The following is a 14,195-nucleotide window of genomic DNA, read 5'->3' on the forward strand; positions in this document are numbered from 1 at the left end:
GATGTGTCCTCAGCCCCCTACTATACTCCCTGTGCACCCACGACTGTGTTGCCAAATTTTGAACGAATGCCATCTACATGTTCACTGATGACACCATCATAGTAAGACAGGTATGTAATGATAACAAGTCAAAATACAGAACGGAAATAGTTTACTTAGTGATATGCTGCACTGAGACCATCCTCTCTTTCAACGTCGGCAGAACTAACCAACTGATCAATGACTTCAGAAAGAAATGAGGAGAACGTGCCCGCATCTGCATCAATGGAACTGAAGTTGAAAGAGTGGAAAGCATTAAGTTGCTTGGAGTGATGATAACCGACCTCCCATGTAGACGTGATAGCCAAGATGGCGAAACAACGCCTCTTTTTTTCTCTGGCAGCTCAGGACATTTGACATGTCCACAAGGACCCTCACCAATGTCTACAAATGCACCACTGACAGCAAACTATCTGTGTGCATAATGACCTGGTGTGGCCACAGCCCTGCCCAGGACAGTAAGAGAAATGACAGAAGGTTGTGTGCACAGCCCATGCCATCACGGAAATCAACGTCCTATCCATTGTCTCCATTTACACAGCTCACTGCCACGGAAAGGCTGACAACATTATCAAAGACCCATCGCACCCTGGATCTCCTACAATCTCTTCCATCATGCAGACAATACAGAATCTTGAACACACAAACCAGCGGATCATCAACAGCATCTCCCCAGCCATTATTAAACTGAGGAATGGACTCACTAACTTCAAATAATGCTGATCTTGCTCACATTGATGTTGCCTATAGCATACACTTTCTGGTGTAGCCTGTATGCCTCAGTCTAAGTTTTTCCTTTGCTCTATGACCTGTATGTCCTTGCTTATTGTAGGAGCGAGATTCCCCAGCTCGGGACAAAGATTCTGGAGGCAGACAGGACACAGGCACGGAATGGACTTTAATTCAAGCAAAACCTGGCTAATGCTGGGAGAATCCCAAAGGATCTTCCTCGAATCTGGCTTTGACATGAGAAGACAATCCTTTCCTTAAGCTTTAGCTCAGATCAGAAGGCAAATCAATGACACACTTCGATTTTGCAGTAAAAAGACAGTATTTTTATACGTTCTGTGTTGCAGTGATCATACACAACTTTGTCAGTGTACCCTCCACTCCCCTTCTGCAGAACCAATCTTGTAAAACAACTGATCAATGATGGACACTCCCAGGGACAGCCCGAGGTTCTGATTTGTTTCGGAAGTTTAACGATTGTTGTTATCTCTAGTCCTTGGGATCTTTCTATAATGCATTCCAAAGTTCGGGGCTCTGCTCTTTTCAGTCATATCCCTCATTGTTTATCTTGAAGGATTGCATAAATTCTATTCTCCAATGGGCAGGCTATCTCTTATCAAATTCCGTGATCACATTTTACAGGAAAAAGCTGATTCTGATACAAAATACGTAATATTATTATTTCTACGGTTAACCTTTCTCTTCGCGAATTCGACAAGACAAGCCAGGCATCTCGTTAAGGTTTTATTATTATGTTGAAATCTGTGTCCATGATTATTTACCAAATATTTAACTAGAACTTATTACTATTATAAACAGTTTCAAAGGCACAGCTAGCTTCTGAAAGATAACTTGAGATGCTATTTTTGTGGATGAAAATAATCCTTACTGAGATCAGAATAAGTTACTTTGTGTAGTGATTCTTCAAAGTTTTTGTGCTACAAATTCATTTTTTCATCTGTGTTCTGTAACAAATCATCTTTTTTTTAAAAAAAAACCTTCTTTACCACTATATAGGCATGTTTCAGAATCTTGCGAATCAGATTATACTTTCTTTTGCTTTGGAATACTTCCCTGTTCAAAGGCCTTTTTTTCACTGATGCTGAAGCAATCTATTTTAATTTCTGTCTATTTTGTGGCTCTTCAGAAACAGACAGCTGAAGTAGACTTTTAATTTTCGGCCACTCCATGTCTCTAAAAAAAGGCAGCTCCAACTCTCACTATGATCTGCCAGAACTGTGTATAAACAAAGAGTTTCACTCTACTTAGATACATGCGACAACGAATCCTATCAAATCAAATAAAACCAAATCATATGATCGAGAGAGAGAAATTGTCACAAGGTCAATACACCCAGATGAAACCTCTGCAGACTGCCACATCCGGCAAAAAATCGTGATAGTCGATTAAACAACTAACTGTTAGAGAGGGCTTCACAATTATCCCCATTCTATCAATGGATCAGCTCTGCACATCAGTGTAAAAAACAAGGAAATAGTATCTGTACCATCCTCAGCCAGGGGTGTTGAGTCGATAATTCAATTCACCGTCATCATGATGCCCACAGGATCACAGATCAGTCTTCAACCAATTCAATTCGCTGCACGTGCCATGAAGAAAAAGCTGAACACAGTAGAGAGGCAAATGCAATGAGTCCTGACCCCATTCCTGCAATAGGACTGAAGACTTGTGCTGTACAACAAGCCGTGCCCCTGGGGAAGCGGTTTCCTTCCAGCTACAACTCTGACATCTCCCTGGCAATGTGGAAAATTACTCAGTGTCGGCGAATAATTACAATCTGGACAATTACAACCCTCTCAGTCTCATCATGATAGTCAAATTGGGAGTTCGTTTTGATAGAGCTGTCAAGCAGCACAGACATAAACTTGCTCAGTGTGGTTTCCGATCGGTCCCCATGTGGAGATGGTGCTGTTTTGGAAAAGTCACTGGATGAATAATCCAGACCAGGCTAATGCTCTGGCAGCTGGTGGAAGTTAAAAACAATTAATAAAATATCGAGATCTCAAATCTGGTGTCAGTAACAATGGCCTTGAAGTCAATGTCGATTGTAAACACCAATTTCCTTCCCCAATGTACTTTCAGGAAGTGAATCTCCCGTGCTCTCCTGGTCTGGCCTAAAAGTGACTCCAAACACACAGACATGTGATGCACTCTTCAATGGTCTCTGAAAAGGCCAAGCAAGACACTCTATCGTATCAAACTGCTCTGAAGTCTAAAAGGATAAAACCTGACAGAACACCCAGCCCCCAACCTCGGTATGGAAAAGGGAACGGGAAACACAGTCCTGTTGAGCCAGCAGAGACGTCCTTCCTAACATCTGTGAACTTGTGACAACATTTACAGAGCTTTCCCACAAACCTCACAGAAACATCGGGAATGTAATAGGCCATACAGCACACTGAGCCTGCCCCATTCTAGTTAATGTCTGAACATCTCCTCAATCCACATTCCCCACACACTTTACACACCCCTTAATGTGATTAACCTTGTGAAGCTATAAAATAGGAACTGTGGTCGTCCCCTTGGTCTGTCGAGTTTGCTATCCAATTCAATATAATGATTGCTGACCCTTTATTTCTACACCATACTCCTGCCCTCTCCCCCATCCTTTGGTGTCTAGACATCCTTATTAGTCTTTAGTGCCTTGTCTTCCACAGCCTTATGTGAGAGAGAATTCCCAGGTTCACCAGTCTCTGAGTGCAGACATTTATTCGTATCTAAATGCAATGTGACCCATCTGTATTTAATACTGTGGCCTCTTGTTTTAGACTTCCCAGCCAGGGGAATTATCATCACTGCTTCCAATCTAACTCACCCTGTCAGTGTTTTATATATCTCACTGAGATCTCCACTCATCTTCCTAAACCCCATGCGATACAGGCTCAGTTGCCCCAAACTCTGCTCCACAAAAAGTCTGTCATCCCAGAGATCAGTCTGGTCATCCTTCGCTGCACTCCCTCAATGTCAGGTTTGTTCTTTATTAGGTACGGAGACCAAAACTGCACACAACACTGCACAATGTTCGAGTTGAGGTCTCACCAAGGGCCTGTACAGCTGCACTGAGACACCCTTACCCCTGGACTCCAGTCCTTCTGAAATGATGGTCAACAACAATTTATCTTCCTGACTGCTTTCTGCTCCTGCAATATTGCTTTCAGTGACTGGTGTACAGGGAGATCCCAGATCCTTTTCAATGTTACAGCTCCCCACTTGGTGGGTCTGTGTAAACTGGTCAGTGTGCCAATGTATTCCCTGTATTGGCTTCTTTCTGCAGAACTCACTGCCCTGCATGGAACACAGATGTCTGTCTAAACAATAACAGAAGAAAAGTGCAGTTCCCTTCATAGATCGACATTTCTCAACCACTTCCTTTTCCAATGGTTGGCTGGAACTTTAGTGTTTCACAACAAAGTAGACAACATCATATCTATCCACACTGCTCTTCATCTGCCACATGTTTACTCATTCACTCCGTTTGTTTCATTCTCCTTTAAGTTTTTTTCACATTCTCCTCACTTTCAAAATCCTAGTTCCGTCAGCAGACTTGGAAACTTTGCATTTGAATCCCTCAACGAGATGTTTGAGATGTATTGTGAATATCTGGCGCCCCAGCATCAATCATTGTGATGACTCATGAGCCTTCCAAACTGAAACCCATCCATTTATTCCTCCTCATTGTTTCCTGTCAACACTCCCATTTTAACACCATGTTCATATATTACCCCCTTTCCCATGTGCTTTTACTTTGCTTACTAGGGTTGGGACTCTATTAAAATCCTTGCTGAAAATCCTAGTTCAGTGCCTCTATTGTATTTTCTTTAATAAATCTACCAGTGAGTTTCTCAAATGTTTCCCATTTCATCAATCTGTGTTGTTTTTTTTTCTATGCCCATTATTTTCAGTTCCAATAATTTCTCCAAATTAGTTTATTTACTAGTTTCATTCCACATCATTTTCTCATCAGACTCAGGTTTTTTCCTATTGCTGGGAAGGCTTTGTTTATGCATTTTTCTGTGAAGGCAGAAGTGAAGTAGCTGTGTCATGTTTCTCTGTTCTCCATTCTCCATTCCCTGGTTTCACTCTGTAAAGAATCTGAAACTTTGACTAAAAAGAACAGCTGTTGTCTATTCACCCTGTCCATGCCCCTTGTAATCTTAAATCTGAATTACATTCCAACTCAACTTCCTCTGCTTCAAAATAAATAACTCGAGCTTACCCAGCCTCTCTCCACAGCTCGTATGGTCCATCCCAGGAAGCATTCTGGTGAATCTCTTCTGCACCTCATCCAGTACAATCACATCCTTCCTGTAACGCGGCTCCTAGAACTGCACACAATATTTCATTTGGCCTTACCGAAGTGCTATATAAAACTCGGATAATCTTTGGGTCAATGAATAAAGGCTTTATCTACAGTCATGCTGAACTCATCAATTATCATATCCAGTCACATTCAGGGATGTGTGGAGTAGCACGCTCTGAGCTTCCTAGTGTGATGCCGTTCTTTGAGTCCTCCCCTGTCTGTTTCCTTCTTCCAAAGTGCATCACCTCATATTTATCAGAGTTACATTCCATTTGCCATTGATCTGACCATCTGACCATTCTATCTGTATCTTCCTGTAATATAAGAACTCCCTCCTCACTGCCAACCACACAGCCAATCTTTGTGTCAAACACAAACTTACTTATCACACTCCCCCTACCCACTTCACATTCACATCACTTATGAATACCACAAATAATACGGAACACAGCACTGATCTCTACCGGGTACACCGGGGAAATTGGGCTCCAGTCACACAAACAGCCTTCTCCCATGAAGTTGAGTTTGGATACAACTTGCCAAGTCACTAATAGACCCTACATGTTCCCTGGTTGTTCTGTTCCACTTGATATACGTGAAGAATATCTGGGGATTCTCCTTAATCTTGCCCTGCTAACAGTCTTCCATGCCCCTGTGTTAGTCAGTCCCTCCGAGGGAAGAATTTCCTCCTTATTACGGTCTTAAATGGCATATCCCTTATCCTGTCATTATTTGCCTTAAATATAGAGTAGACAGCTAGAGAAACATCCTGTTTATTTCCACCTCATCACATGAATCATAGATTTTTGAAATTTCACTGCGATCACCTCTCATGCTTTGAAACTGGAGAGGTCGCAGGACAAATCTCCCCATCAGAAAATCTTGTCATCTCAGGAATTAATCTGGAGAATGTCCATTGCACGTCCTCTGTGATCAGTGTCATCTTTCTTAGATTAGGTCACCGACACTGCACTCAATACCTCAGGTACACTCTCACCAACACTCTATGCAACTGATTCATGATGCCTTTACCTCTCTATTCCAATCCCTTTAAACAAACTCCAACCTAACTTTAACTTTCCAATTACATGTATTGCTCCAAATACCATTCACACTAACTGCATTTACAAACTCACTCTGTGAGTTATTGAGGCATAGAGATGTACAGCATGGAAACAGACCTTTCAGTCCAACCCGTCCATGTCGAGCAGATATCCAACCCAATCTATTCCCACCTGCCCGCATCCGACCCATATCCCTCCAAACCCTTCCTATTCATATAACCATTCAAATGTCTTTTAAATGCTGCAATTGTACCAGCCTCCACCACATCCTCTGGCAGCTCATTCCATACACGTACCACCGTATGTGTGAAAAAGTTGCCCCTTAGGTCTCTTTCACGTTTTCATTTTTTTAAGTGTGGAAACAAGTCCACAGCGACCCACCAAAGCACAAACCACTCCGATCCATCCCCCTAACCTAACAGTACAGGCAATTTAGCATAGCCAATTCACCTAGCCTGCACAAGTTTGGATTGTGGGAGGAAACCCACGCAGACATAGGGAGAATGTGCAAAGTCCACACAGCCTGAGGCGGGAATTGAACCTGAGTCTCATGGCATTGGGAGGGAGCATTGCTAACCACTGTGCCACCCAACATCCTTCACTTCTCAGCCTAAACCTATGCCCTTTAGTTCTGGACTCCCCGACGCCAGGGAAAAGACTTTCTCTATTTATCCTCTCCATGCCCTTCACAATTTTGTACATCTCTAGAAGGTCACCCCTCAGCCTCCAACGCTCAAGGGAAAACAGCCCCAGCCTGTACAGCCTCTCCTTATACCTCAAATTCTCCAACTCTGTCAACATCCTTGTAAATCTTTCCTGAACCCTTTCAATTTTCACAACATATTTCCGATAGGAACGAGACCAGAATTCCACACAATATTCCAACAGTGGCCTAACCAGTGTCCCGTACAACCGCAACATGACCTCCCAACTCCAAAACTCAATACTCTGACCAATAAAGGAAAGCAAACCAAACACCACCTTAACAATCCTACCTCCCGGCGACTCCACTTTCAAGGACCAATGAACGTGTACTCCAAGGTCTCTTTGTTCAGCAACACACCCATTGCCATTAAATGTCGAAGTCCTGCTAAACTTTGCTTTCCCAAAATGCAGCACCTCGCATTTATTTCAAATAAACTCCACCTGCCACTTCTCAGCCCATTGGCCCATCTGATCAAGATCCTGTTGTACTCTGAGGTAAACCTCTTCGCTGTCCACTACACCTCCAATTTTGTTGTCATCTGCAAACTTACTAACAATACCTCTTACGCTCGCATCCAAATCATTTACGTAAATGATAAAAAATTGAGGAACCAGCACTGATCCTTGTGGTACTCCACTGGTCACAGGCCTCCAGTCTAAAAAATAACCCTCCACCTCCACCCTCTGTCTTCAACCTTTGAGCCAGTTCTGTATGCAAGTGGCTAGTTGTCCCTGTGTTCCGTGAGATGTAAACTTGCTAACCAGTCTTCCATGGAGAATCTTGTCGAACGCGTTACTGAAGTCCATATAGAACACATCTACTGTTCTGCCCTCTTCGTAACTTCTTCAAAAAACTCAATCAATATCGTGAGATATGATTTCCCACGGTTAAAGCCATGTTGACTATCCCTAATCAGTCCTTGTCTTTCCAACTCCATGTACATCCTGTCCTTCAGGATTCCCTTCGACAACTTGCTCACCACCGACGTCAGGCTCACTGACCTATAGTTCCATGGTTTGTCCGTACCACCCTTCTTAAACAGTGGCACCACGTTTGCCAAACTCCAGTTTTCTGGCACCTCTCCTGTGACTATCAACGGTACAAATGTCTCAGCAAGAAGCCCAGCAATCACTCCTCTGGCTTCCCACAGAGTTCTATGGTACACCTGTTCGGTCCTGGGGATTTATCCACTTTTACACGTTTCAAGACATCCAGCACTTCCTACTCTGTAATATGGACATTTTTCAACGTGTAACCATCTATTTCCTGACATTCTATATCTTCCATATCAGTTTCCACAGTAAATACTGATGCAAAATACTCGTTTAGTATCTCCCCCATTTCCTGCATCTCCACACAAGGGCTGCCTTGCTGATCTTTGAGGGGTTCTATTCTCTCCCTAGTTATGATTGTGTCCTTAATGTATTTGTAAAAACCCTTTGCAGTCTCCATAATTCTACTTGCTAAAGCTATCTCATGTCCCCTTTTTGCCCTCCTGATTTCCCTCTTAAGTATACTTCTACTGCCTTTATACTCTTCGAAGGATTCACTCGATCTATCCTGTCTATCCCTGACATATGCTTCCTTCTTTTTATGAATCAAACCTTTTAGTTAGTCAGCAATCCCTATACTACCAGCCTTTCTTTTCATCCCAACAGGAATATACTTGCTTTGGATTCTTGTTATCTCATTTCTGAAGGCTTCCCATTTTCCAGCCGTCCATTTACCTGTGAACATCTGCCCCCAATCAGGTTTTGAAAGTTCTTGCCAAATACTGTCAAAATTGGCCTTTCTCGAATTTATAACTTCAACTTTAAGATCTGGTCTATCCATTTCCATAATTATTTAAGATCTAATGGTATTATGGTAGCTGGCCCCAAAGTGCACCTCACTGACACCTCAGTCACCTGCCCTGCCTTATTTCCCCAGAGTAGGTCAAGTTTTGCACCTTCTCTAGTAGGTTAATCCACATACTGAATCAGAACATTTTCTTGTACACACTGAATAACTTCCTCTCCATCTAGACTCTTAACGCTACGGCAGTCCCAGTCTATGTTTGGAAAGTTAAAATCTCCTACCATAATCACCCTACTTTCTTAAAGATAGTTGAGATCTTCTCACAAGTTTGTTTCTCAATTTCCCTCTGACTATTAGGGAGTCTATAATACAATCCCAATAAGGCGATCATCCCGTTCTTATTTCTCAGGTCTACCCAAATAACCTCCCTCGATGTATTTCCAGGAATATCATCCCTCAGTACCCCTGTAATGCTATCCCTAATCAAAAACTCCATTCCCCCTCCTGTCCTCCCTTCCTTTCTATCTTTCCTGTAGAATTTGTAACCTGGAACATTATCTGCCAGTCCTGCCGATCCCTGAGCCATGTTTCTGTAACTGCTATGATATCCCAGTCCCATATTCCTAACCATGCCCTGAGTTCATCTGCCTTCCCTATTTGGCCCCTTTGCATTGAAATAAATGCAGTTTACTTTATTAGTCCTACCTTGTCCCTGCCTGTCCTGACTGTTTGACTCGTTTCTGTTCTCAGTTTACCAATCTCAGATTGATCTATTTCCTCACTATCTCCCTGCCCCCAGCTCCCCCCCCCCACACCCCCCACCACCCAAACTAGTTTAAAACCTCTCGAGCAGCTGTGGCAAATCTTCCTGCCAGTATATTCGCCCCCTTCCAATTTAGCTGCAATCCGTCCTTCTGGTACAGGTTCCTTCTACCTCAAAAGAGATTCCAGTGATCCAAAAATGTGAATACTTCTCCCATACACCAGCTCCAAAGCCATGTATTCATCTGCTCTATCCCTCTGTTCCTGTCCTCACTAGCTCATAGCGCCGGGAGTAATACAGATATTATTACTGTCAAGATCCTCTTTTTTAAATTTCTGCCTATCACCCTGCAATCTCCGTCCATAATCTCAAACGTTTTCCCTTTTTATGTCGTTGGTTCCAATTTGGTCAATGACCTCTTGCTGGACCCTCTCCCCTGTCAGAACATTCTGCATCCTTTCTGAGATATCCTTGATCCTGGCACCAGGGAAGCAACACACTAATCTGCTTATTTCTCTGCTGTCCACAGAACCATCTGTCTGTACCTCAGACTAGCGAGTCCCCTAACACAATTGACTTCGTGGAATCCGACGTATCCCTTGTTGCATTAGTGCCAGTCTCCATACCACAAACTTGTCTGTTTGTACAACGTTCCCCTGTGAATCCATCACCCGCTACATTTTCCAAAACAGCATATTTGTTTAAAATAGGGAGAGCCACAGAAGACTCCTGCACTAGCTACTAAACTCTCTTGCCTTTTTTGGAGTTAACCCATCTATGTAACTCTATCTGAGACTGTCCCTCTTCCTATAACTGCCATCCATCACATACTGTTGTGTTACCAATTCTGTATTGTCTTAAACTGTCTCTCCAACCAATCTATTCGATCTGATAGGGCTCACAAGCAGAAGCATTTATTGCAGATATAATCTGCAGTAACCTTTAAATCTGATAAATGCACTCCGATATCCAGCGATACATGAATTCAAACAGCAAAGGCAGTAACTCTGCAGGTACGCTGTCCTGTCAGTTTCTTCCCCTCACCATGTGCTTCCTTTGTCCGTTCTTTTCCCTGTTAAAACTTGCATAAAGGCTTCTGATAATTCAAATATACCATATCCCCTATACCACTACACCCCTCCTACACCCTTACAATTCTGCCATTTATATTCACACCAACAAATTCAATCCAACAGGCTCGTTGCTGGATCAGTCGGCATGGAGACCATTGTCACACACCGTTACTGTACTGCCCTTGCCATAAGTACATTCAGTGTCCTGACTGTAACCATACTGACATTCCCATCACTGTTTGGTGCCTACAAAAGAATTCCTGCTAACGGTTGCTGCTGCTTGCTTATTCTCAACTCTACTTTTGAAATTCAGATCCACATGATTGTCTCATTAATGCATTAACCTCATCCTTCCTTCATACCTTGTTAGCTTTTTGCCTAGTCTGCATATTGGGACTAGATTGGGTTGGGATATCTGCACAGCGTGGGTGGGTTGGACCGAAGGGTCGGTTTCCATGCTGTACATCTCTATGACTCTATGACTCTATGCAAACAACCCTTCAATATTCACTTCCCAGCGATGGTCATTCTGCAGCTACACCTCCGTAATGACAGTTCCATCAGATCTGTTCACTGTCATTCCATCTCCCTTATGGCGAATACAGGGAGTCGCACCTCAGTAGTGGGGGGTTGGACAGATGGGTAGAGGTTACAGAGATAGGGAGGCTAAGAATTAAACACAGTTACATCTGGTCAAGAATGTCAGAGGGACAAAGGTGTTTGGGGATTGGAGGAATTTACAGAGAGAGAGGGAGCTGGATTAGATTCTGGAGAGAGGGATAGGGATGGAGTTAGGAAGAGGCAGGCAGACTGAGAGACACAGACAGGGGGCTGTTTCATCTAGGAGATTATTGTGTATACTAACAGAGATATGGAAGGTTGTTGTGATTGAAGACATTTACAGATATAAGAAGGCTTCTAGGCTCTGGAGGCTACATAGATAGGAAGGCAATGGAGAATTCCAGGTTACTGGGTTGAAGACAGTTACACAAATGGGGAGGGTTGCACAAACTGAAAGAGGTTCCTGTGGTCGGGAGGGGTATGGTGTCGGGAATGAAGGTGAAATTTAACAAGATAAAAATCAAAGAATTGGAGAAGGATAAGGAGATTACAAATTTTTCACAGCTAAGGAAGGGTTGTAGGAGCTGGAGAAGATTACATAGATAGGGGTGGATGGAGAGGTTAAAGACAAATACATTGACATGGAGGGTGGTATTGGTGGGAGGAGCTTACAGGGATAGACAGGGCTGTCAGGGTTTACAGGGATGAAGGAATTTAGTACCTACTGGAGAAGGTTAGGGATTAGGGTGTTAGGGACTGGAGAACCTGACAGAGACAGAGACAGAGACACAGAGAATGATGTGGACTAGAGGAGATTTCAAACAGAGGAAGGATTATCGGGACTGGAGGATATTACAGAGATCACGAACACAGCATGGGCCAGGATTGATGCCTGCGATCCCCTGTGCTGTCGCATTGAGGACTAGTACAGAAGAGGTGAAAGCAGGACCCTCACAAGATGGTGAGAATGAAGTCTAGAATGTTGCTGTTCCTTACCCAGCTCTATATCTCTGTCCTGTCTTCCTGGTCTACCTCCACCCTGTGCTGTTTACTGTGAGTGATCTTACCAGCTGCAGGAATTACTGAAGGCTCCAGATCTCCCTCTCCATTTCTCTTGGCTGACCAACCAGTTTCAATGAGGTGATGGATGAGACAGGAATTAGGAACATCCTGATGACCTGCATGAGACAGAAATAGACAGAATGGGAAATTAGACTGATGCAATGAGGATAACACATGCAGAGTGGCACTGAGTCCAGCAGAGATCTCGATAATCCCAGTCTCCATCCCTTGCCTGTGCTGCTGCATATCTCTGGAATGGACAATTCTGTTGACTCAGGATCTCAGACCATCTGTAAGAGAGAGAAATGCTGACAGAGGCAGTAAATAGACTGACACAGTGAGGGATACCACATGGAGAGATACTGAGTGATATGACATTATTAAACACTGCATCAACAGGGAATTGTTTGAATTTGTAACAAAGACACTGGGATAATTGTGAGGGGATTCAACCTTCCTATCTCATCATCTCTTTGGCAGTGGCTCACAGATGAGGCTGACTCTCTCCCACTCTCAGTGGGGGTGGGGGAGTCTGGAGTTGGCTGTACAGACCGATGTGGCCTTCCACAGACTCTGTTACACTTGAGGCAGAAGGTGAACGTGGAAAGGGGGTGGGTGGGGTGTTGACATGACAGCGCGCTCCTTGTGCTGTTTTCTCCTGGATTCCCGTTTTCCCCACAGAAAGTCTCGAGGTGCTTGACACCTTCCCAATGCTCCTTCCCACTTCAGACGGTCTTGGCCGATTTGATTAAGAGATGAAAAAGAACCGATCAATTCTGAAGTAACCAACATTTAGAAATGTGGAGGAGTGCAGTAGGAAGAGGAAATATTGTCAGTGTTTAATCAGAGTAGCGGTACAGGGGGAATTGAAGGTGCTGGAGGTGGTGAGAGTGTTACAGAGAGGGGCAAAGGCCTGAACAACGTTACAAAGCCAGTACGGATTGCTGCAGCAGAGCTGTTTGCCAAGGTAGGGATAGACATATGTGTATTTCATTGATTCATTCAAGGCCTAAGGATATCACCGGATGGACCAGCATCCATTGCCCTCCTGCTAATTGCCCAGAGGCAACTCAGTGCCAGCCATATTGCTGTGGGACTGGAGTCACATGTGAGCCAGACCAGGTAAAAATATCATATATCCCTCCCTAAAAGACATACGTGAACAAGTTGATTTTTTCCAGATAATCAACAATGCTTATACAGTGGCCTCACTAATGTCCTCTACAGATAAACCATGACATCCCAACTCCTACTCTCAATGCTCTGCCCAATGAAGGGTGACCATCCCAAACGCCTGCTTCACCAGCCTGTCTACCCGTGACGCTACTTTCAAAGAACTGTGTACCTGCATCCCTGGGTCAATGAAATGATTCACAACAATATCCAAGGCCCAAACATTAATTGTACAAGTCCAGCCTGGTCTGCTTTACCACAATACAACATCTTGCATTTCTCCACCTGTTATTCCTAACCTCAGTGGTCCAGCAGTACTGTTGATTCCATTGTACTCTTCGATATCCCTCTTCACTGTCCACATTATCACCAATTTCAGTCTCACTCACAAACTTGCTAATCATGGATCCTGTATTATCATCCAATCTGTTTATATAAATGATGCACAACAGTGACCCAGCACCGAACCCCATGGCACACCGTTGGTCACAGGCCTGCAGTTTGGGCAGAAACCCTCTATGAATATGTTCTGTCTCCTATAGTCAATCCTGTTTTGTATCCAGTTGGTGAGCGCTCCCTGGTTATGTCTGATCTAAACTTACTAACCAGTCTGCCATGTAGAACCTTGTCAAAGGCCTTGCTAAAGTTCATGTGGACATCGTGTACTGCTCTGCTTTGACCTCTCACTTGTCTACCTCCACACTCACATTTGAGGCATGATTTCCCATGCACAAAGCCATGCTGACGATCGTTAATCTGTCCTTACCTTTCCAAATGCACGATGATCGTTTCTCTCAGAATCTCATCCAACAACTTACCACTCCTGCCATCAGTCTCACTGGTCCGTAGTAGCTGTCGATGATACAAATATCTCTGAGAGGGGCCCTGCAATTTCCTCCCTCGCTTC

At 43.7% G+C, this 14,195-nt stretch overlaps 1 long non-coding RNA gene across 1 annotated transcript; it reads right to left on the minus strand.

Annotated features, from left to right (window-relative positions):
• Window positions 1–1,780: 1,780 nt before the first annotated feature.
• On the minus strand, window positions 1,781–12,197 carry LOC140470002 (uncharacterized). Its single transcript, XR_011956295.1, has 3 exons — window positions 12,050–12,197; window positions 5,006–5,114; window positions 1,781–2,752 (listed from the first exon to the last, which is right to left on the minus strand). It is a non-coding gene; the product is annotated as an uncharacterized lncRNA (long non-coding RNA).
• Window positions 12,198–14,195: the final 1,998 nt, after the last annotated feature.

Source organism: Chiloscyllium punctatum, chromosome 50, assembly GCF_047496795.1.
Source record: "Chiloscyllium punctatum isolate Juve2018m chromosome 50, sChiPun1.3, whole genome shotgun sequence".
NCBI lineage: Eukaryota > Metazoa > Chordata > Chondrichthyes > Orectolobiformes > Hemiscylliidae > Chiloscyllium > Chiloscyllium punctatum.